This window comes from Zingiber officinale, chromosome 1A (assembly GCF_018446385.1).
Source record: "Zingiber officinale cultivar Zhangliang chromosome 1A, Zo_v1.1, whole genome shotgun sequence".
In the NCBI taxonomy this organism is placed as follows: domain Eukaryota; kingdom Viridiplantae; phylum Streptophyta; class Magnoliopsida; order Zingiberales; family Zingiberaceae; genus Zingiber; species Zingiber officinale.
In genome coordinates, this window is record NC_055987.1 from 154,528,796 (window position 1) to 154,535,523 (window position 6,728).

The following is a 6,728-nucleotide window of genomic DNA, read 5'->3' on the forward strand; positions in this document are numbered from 1 at the left end:
AGGTACCATTGGATCTTGACTATAATTAATGAAGATAAGAATATGATATATTTATTGGACTCTTTGAGTAACAGGAACCGAGATCATGCTTGGCAAACTATTGTGACCAAGTAAGTCGTAACTTATGCTAATTTTGAATGCATTCAATTCATTATAAGTTGAAAAACTAATTTTCTATTTTTACAATGTAGTGGGGTCAAGATATACAATACATCAAGGGGTATTTCAAAAGGACCAGGTTTTAAACAATTGACAGTATGTATTGTGACTATGTATTTAGACATCAATTAATAATTCTTATTATTTGGATTGTGACTTCTTGCATGACATTTTCAATTTCATTAGGGTAATCTTAAACAAAATGGTGGTGTTGAATGTGGATATTGTGTGATGCGGTACATGAAAGAGATAGTCTTAGATGAATATCCACAATTGGAGAGAAAGGTGAATTTTCTTTATGAAATATTTTTTTATAAAATATTAAGTTATTTTTCATTGATCCTCAAATTTTTGTTAATGATTCAGTTTGCAGCATCAAAAAACAAACAGTATTACAATCAATCTCAGTATGATGAAGTCAGAAGTGAATGGAGCGAATTTGTCTATTTCTATGTGGATGCCTAAGTGTAGGCTATGAGATAAAGTTTAGATTGTATTTAGAGATTTATGGATACAAAAGTTTTTGGATTATGTTTAAACATTTCTTTTATGAATACACTTTTGAATTGTATTTGACAGATATTTGTGATATATTTGTTCAATTTTGGTGATGAAAATTATTGTGTTATAGCAAAATATTACGATATACACTTTTGTTAATTAAATTTGTATTGTAGTAAAATATAGTCAACTACTTCGATACTATAAATAAAAATGATGAAGTAATACAATACATATGACTTCGGTATATTTAAATATTGTCGTAGTTAAAGAAACTATTTACTTTGTCACTGATTAAAATTGTTGAAGTCGTTCGTATGTATTACTACGTTAACGTAAATTGTTGAAGTGTAGTAAAATATGTTTTCCTACTTCTATACTACGATGAAGTATTACAATATCAATTACTTCGATCAAGCTAAAATATGCAGAAGTAATATTAACTATTTACTACACCATAATATAAACAATTGTGAAGTCATAACTTCTTTAAACTTCGTTAGACAATGTTACCTCTGCAGTAATATATCATCAACTACTTCGGTAATTTTACTGGTCTTAATGAAGTAATAAAGGTTTTTTACTTCAAAACCGGTCCGATTTTGAACCGGTTTTGAACCGGTGATAGACTTCAGTAATCATGTGCCGAAGTAAAAAAATAACTCTTTTACTTCACGTGCGTCTACTTCGGTAAATATCTCCCTATTACTTCGGATAATATCCGAAGTCTATCATCGATTTTCACATAATGTTCATCTTATTCAGATGTGTTAAAATGTTATCAAATAATCAGCTAAATCCTAAACATCGAGGGTCTGATATAATGTCCATATCGGGACCATGTTATACATGAAAAAAAGAGAAGAAAGATAATATAGTAGAGGAAAAGAAAAGAGTTTGCATGATAGAGACAAGAGGAAAAGAGAAAAGAGAAAAGAGAAAAGAGAAAAGAGAAAAGAGAGAAAAAAAGTTAAAGAGAAAAAGTCAGTTTTGATAAGTTTTGACAGTTGATCTTGTCCAAAAGTTGAGAAGATGAAATTGTTAGAATGATGTGGTGGGAATGTTGACCAAGTCGCCATGACTCGGAGGGGGAGAGTATGCTGAGCCATCTTCTATGTTGACAAAGTCGTCAGAAGGTCTCTGGTCAAGGCTACCTATAGACAGTGACCGGGCTTCCTCAGTCCCTAGCACCCTGATGTTCAAGGAAGATCCCATGAATATATAAGAAACAGGATAAATAGTAGAATAATGAAATGAATGAAGAGTGAGTACGATGACATACCCTGGCTCAAGGGGCGGCCTCTGGTAGATCAGTGAGCTAATCGTGACACTGATTGAGTCGTCATGACCTGGAAGAATAGATTAATGTGAGCTGAATGAGGAGTTGGATCTGGGACTGATGACACGAAATCGGATACAGCATGGATCCGGAGGCGATAGCATAGAGTTGGAGACGACAACACACATTCAAAATACAACAACAGCACACGGGTTGAAATATAACAGTGGCACACAGATCGAGATATAACAATAGCACATAGGCTGGAAACAAAACAGTAGTGTACGACCAAGGCTCGAAGGTCCGATATGCAGCAACAGTGGATCTACGCTGAAGGTAGTCAGATTTAAGCCAAAAGTGGGCTTTAGATCTATGTTGGATCAGCACGGACAGGGCTATCATCGAGAGAGGTGTCAAGGGAGTTGATGATGGCCTGGATCTGCTACATGGCCGGCAGTGAAGAAGAAGGCATCGAGCCATCTTCCTACTTTGGTGAGCAACAATGAAAGGGGAAGAAGCATCCCTCTGCTGTGATGGTGCCAGAGAGGAGAGGAAGAGGGGCTAGCAGCTTGCCTAGCCTACGTCAGCGATGTCAGAGGGAGGCAGTGTGGTGGCGAGGAGGAAGAAGAGGATATCGAGGCGACGGTGACGACGATGTGCATGAGGTGGTGGAAGCGGCATCACTTCCATGAGACGGTGATGGTGTGAGATGAAAAAGGAGCTGGCTGCTGAAGTGGACGTTGGAGGCAGCGTGGGCGGCGACACGCGGTGGCAGCATGCATCCGGTAGCAGTGGCAACGGAAACAAAGAAGAGCCTTCCTCAGCACCGACGGTGTACGCGAGGCGACTCGACGACGTGAGGAGGAAGAGAGATCAAGGGGATACCTGACAGAGCTGGCTTCACCAGACTTGCATGGCTGCCTGCAAAAGAACATCGAAGAGGAGAGAGGAGAGGTGGCATGCCTCGCTGTGGTGGCGATGGCCCCAAAAACCCCACCCCCCCCCCCCCCCTCCTTAAAAACCCTGAAAATCCTCCAAACATGAAAAGACCTCAATATCCTTACCTTTGCCCCTAATTCCCTTGGGCCCTCAAATATGTCCATACTGTTATAAAGATGTTAATTTTAGTGTTAATTTTACACTAAATTTAATATTTTAACGATGGATTAAAGATGTTATAAAGATAGAATGAAACGATTTCAGACTTGAGTTTGTCCTTTGACAAATGTCAAAACAGCATTCGCTTTTTGATCCATTTGAAAATCCACGTACACCCTTTTATAAATTTTCAATAAAAACATCAATTTTAATTTTAATTTTAATTATTATTATTATTATTCTTATAATGTGTATCATATTTTTAAAAACTATTCTAATCCTATCCAAAACTCGAAGACACATAAAGTTGAGGATATGACGTTCACGTTGACCTTTTGTGGACTTTGCTTGGACCTGCAACACAAACTACATCAGTGCTGAGTCAGGGAAGGGGTCCCGACATTGACCTTTCGACGCTCAAGTTAATCATCGGCGATGAAGTGGAAAGCGGAGCAACAAGAAGACTATAGTATAAATAGTGAATATCGCATACTTCCGTTGATGTTTGAACCCCCCCCTTTATATAGAGCTCCGGTAGCGCGCGTGCACACTTCTCAAGATGAGCACACTTCTCAAAACTTTCCCTGCAAAGACTTGTCAGTAAAGTGTCCCTGACACAGTACCTTAGCGGGCGAAGTATATCTCTTCATCATCACTGCATCACAAGTCTCCCCCTCAAGTCTAGTCGAAAGAGGTTGTAAGTTCGATTGACTGGACAATTGTCTGAGCAAATTTCCTCCCGATCGGCTTTCGACACTATGTGGTTTCTGATCGGGATGTTTCCTCCATCGACCTTTTGCTCAGACAATTGTCCTGTTCCTTGCCGATTGACCTGTTGAAGCTTGTCATTCGGCCATAAGTATACTCCCTCAATCCGATCGGCACAACGAAAGTTTGTACTTATAAAATCTTTGCTTGGACTGTCTTGGGTAGCGAGCCAGGCTTATGTCACCCAGATTTCTGAAAAATCGTGTAAATCTTTGCGCATTAAGCCTGAGCGTGCTCCCATGCCGTCATTAAATGTCGACCCGTGGCGATGCGCTATGTGTCTTGCCCACTGCCGCCACATGCCTGACATGACAGGCAGATATCCTTTGTGATGTGACATTTGGCAGTTCAAATTCAACGGTCATATCTCGGTGGCCTAGGTGGTTTCCGTGACCTAGATCAGACGGCTCCGGTCAGTCGACCCCGAGGCTTATAACCCCGTGTGTGTCGCCGCTTCTTCCTTCGCATCCTCTTCTTCGTTCTCTTCGACACTAGCTTCTTTGTGCTCCGGCGACCTTTCTCCTCTATTGCTCCACTGGCGACCTATTTTCAATAAGCTTCCTCCGTCGACCTTTTGCTTTCTTGTCTTCCGGCTTCTGTGTTTCCTCATCTTCGACTTTTTTGGCGTCTGTGTTCAGGCGATAATTCCGCTAGTAGGTTTCCTTTCTTTCGCATCTCTTCACCTTCCCTTGCTTTGCAATGGCAAGTTCCTCACAGCCTCCCATCGGCATCCCTGGGCTCTAGTACACTTCTACCAAGTCCCAATTTGACGCCGATGACACTGAGAGTTTGACAGCCGCATTCGAGTTTCCTCCTGATTACCAAGTCTTTCTTCCATCTTCTTCCGATCGGCCAAATTATCCATCGCCTGGCTATATCACCTTATTTCGAGATCAGTTTACCGCCGGTCTACGGTTCCCTATTCATCCCTTCTTCCCTGCTGTTTGTAAATATTTCCACATCTCCCTCCACCAACTAGTGTTGAACTCCTTTCGGCTGTTATGCGGGGTGGTGGTTCTTTTTCACCTGCACAACATTCCCCTTACTCCCTGGGTCTTCCACCATTTTTATTATCCAAAACTATCCGAGCCGAGAACTTTCCTTTTTCAAGCCCAAGTGGGCTTGATTTTCTTTGACAACATGTCATCCTCCAATAAACTTGGGAGAGAATATTTCTTTTTTGTGCACATTCTCGAGCGGTCAGACTTCCCGACCCACTGGCAGCTCGAAGTGGCGCCTCAGCCTCCCCTGAAAAAGTATAAGAGCCGATCGGACTACCTCAACGCAGCCTTCATGTTGGCCGGTCAGAAATACGACATCCACAAGCTGCTGCTGGAGAGTGTCCTATATATCTTCGGCTTGAGTTTGATCTGCACTCGGCTGCCGACTAGCCTAGGTATGCCACTTCTGTCAATCCTTCTTTTGATTCTAACTGATTTTTCTTTCTCTTTTGCAGCCGAAGTCATGCTGCGTGCATGTCTGGCCGGCAAGGCAAAGCTTGCAGATGCCGCAATCAACGCGGCCGCTATAGAAGAACTGGGGAGCCGTGACTTGCAGCCGGTTGGCTCGCAAGACGAGCCGCAAGATGGGAGTGAGGCAGCTCCCGCTTTGGCGAGTGGTGGAGCGACCAGGGGCTCCCAACCTTTTGAACGACAGTCGGTTGTTGAAGTTGAGGGGGCTTTGGTCTCATCTTCCTCAACTGAGCCACTGATCAGGCACAAGAGGCGCTGGGCGGAGCCTTCATTGTGCTCCGCCACTTCTGGGGTGCGGTCCGCCGAACGGGTGGAGACGTCGACTCCTGCTCCCATCCAAGAGTACACTGCCTCTAAGTCATCAGATCGGACACCCTCCCTATCCGGTCTACGTTAGGGGATAGTCTGCGAGCCACCGATGGCCTTCCTGCCACCCAAATCGAAGAACAAGAAGTCGAGCATCCGGCTGGCCTCTTCATCACAACCATCTGGGTGTGCCACTTCTGCACAGTCAGCATCGAGTGGCCAGCACCACATTACGGCGATTCTGCATCTACCGACCGAGGAGTGGTGCGAATCCAGTACTAAGTCCCGAGCTTTGGAGCATCAAATCATCATCCAAGGGCCACTCGCCAAAATATGGGAAGATGACTGGGCCCATGCGGCGGTGATGCCTCCGGGGGCACTCGCGGATAGCCACACCCAGATGTCTATTGGGGTAAGTTTTACATTTGCATAGTTTACTTCCGATCTGCAATTATATTCACTTTATTGTTTACAGTACTAGGGCTATGTGCCAAAGGCTCACATTTTTGGAGGAGGAAGTAAATAAAATGAAGGCGTCGAGCAGCCAATCCTCCATCACTCAAGAACAGACAAACGCTGAGGTGGCCAAACTTCGAGTCGATCTAGTGAAGAGCAACAAATTGCTCGAGGCCAAATGGGAGAAGAGCTCCAAGCAGGCCACTCTTCTGGCTCAGCTCAATAAGCAAGTCGCCACCTTCGATAATAAAATTGAGTCGACCAACGTGCAGAAGAATCGGGCCATCAAAGACCTCGAGCTGAAGAATAAGGAGGCCCGAGCCCTCACCCAAAAACTCAAGGAAGTTGAGGACTTCCTGGTCGCCGAATGGAACAGTCGGTCGGTCAAAGAAACAGCCCTTCGCGGCCAACTTGCCTCCAAGGATACTGTACTGGCCACTGCCAAGGATGAGCTGGAGGCCTCCCGAGTGGCCTTGAAGACCTACCAAGAAGCTGAGCCTAGCCATTTCAAGGCTATGAAGAAGAATTACCTCCGCTGGGATGTTTTCAATGAGAAGGTAGCCGATCGGACTCTACGCCTCTTCGATCTGGCCATCGATGGGACAATCAGCCAGCTCAGGTAGGATGGCTACCTACCAGAAGCTCTGACCAGCAGCATCATCAGCCGAGATAAACTCACTGCAGTGCTG

The 6,728-nt window shown here is 44.0% G+C and overlaps 1 long non-coding RNA gene across 1 annotated transcript; it reads left to right on the plus strand.

The window, feature by feature from the left end:
• Positions 1-201: 201 nt before the first annotated feature.
• On the plus strand, positions 202-751 carry LOC122011492. Its single transcript, XR_006119955.1, has 3 exons — positions 202-255; positions 346-444; positions 526-751. It is a non-coding gene; the product is annotated as an uncharacterized LOC122011492 (long non-coding RNA).
• Positions 752-6,728: the final 5,977 nt, after the last annotated feature.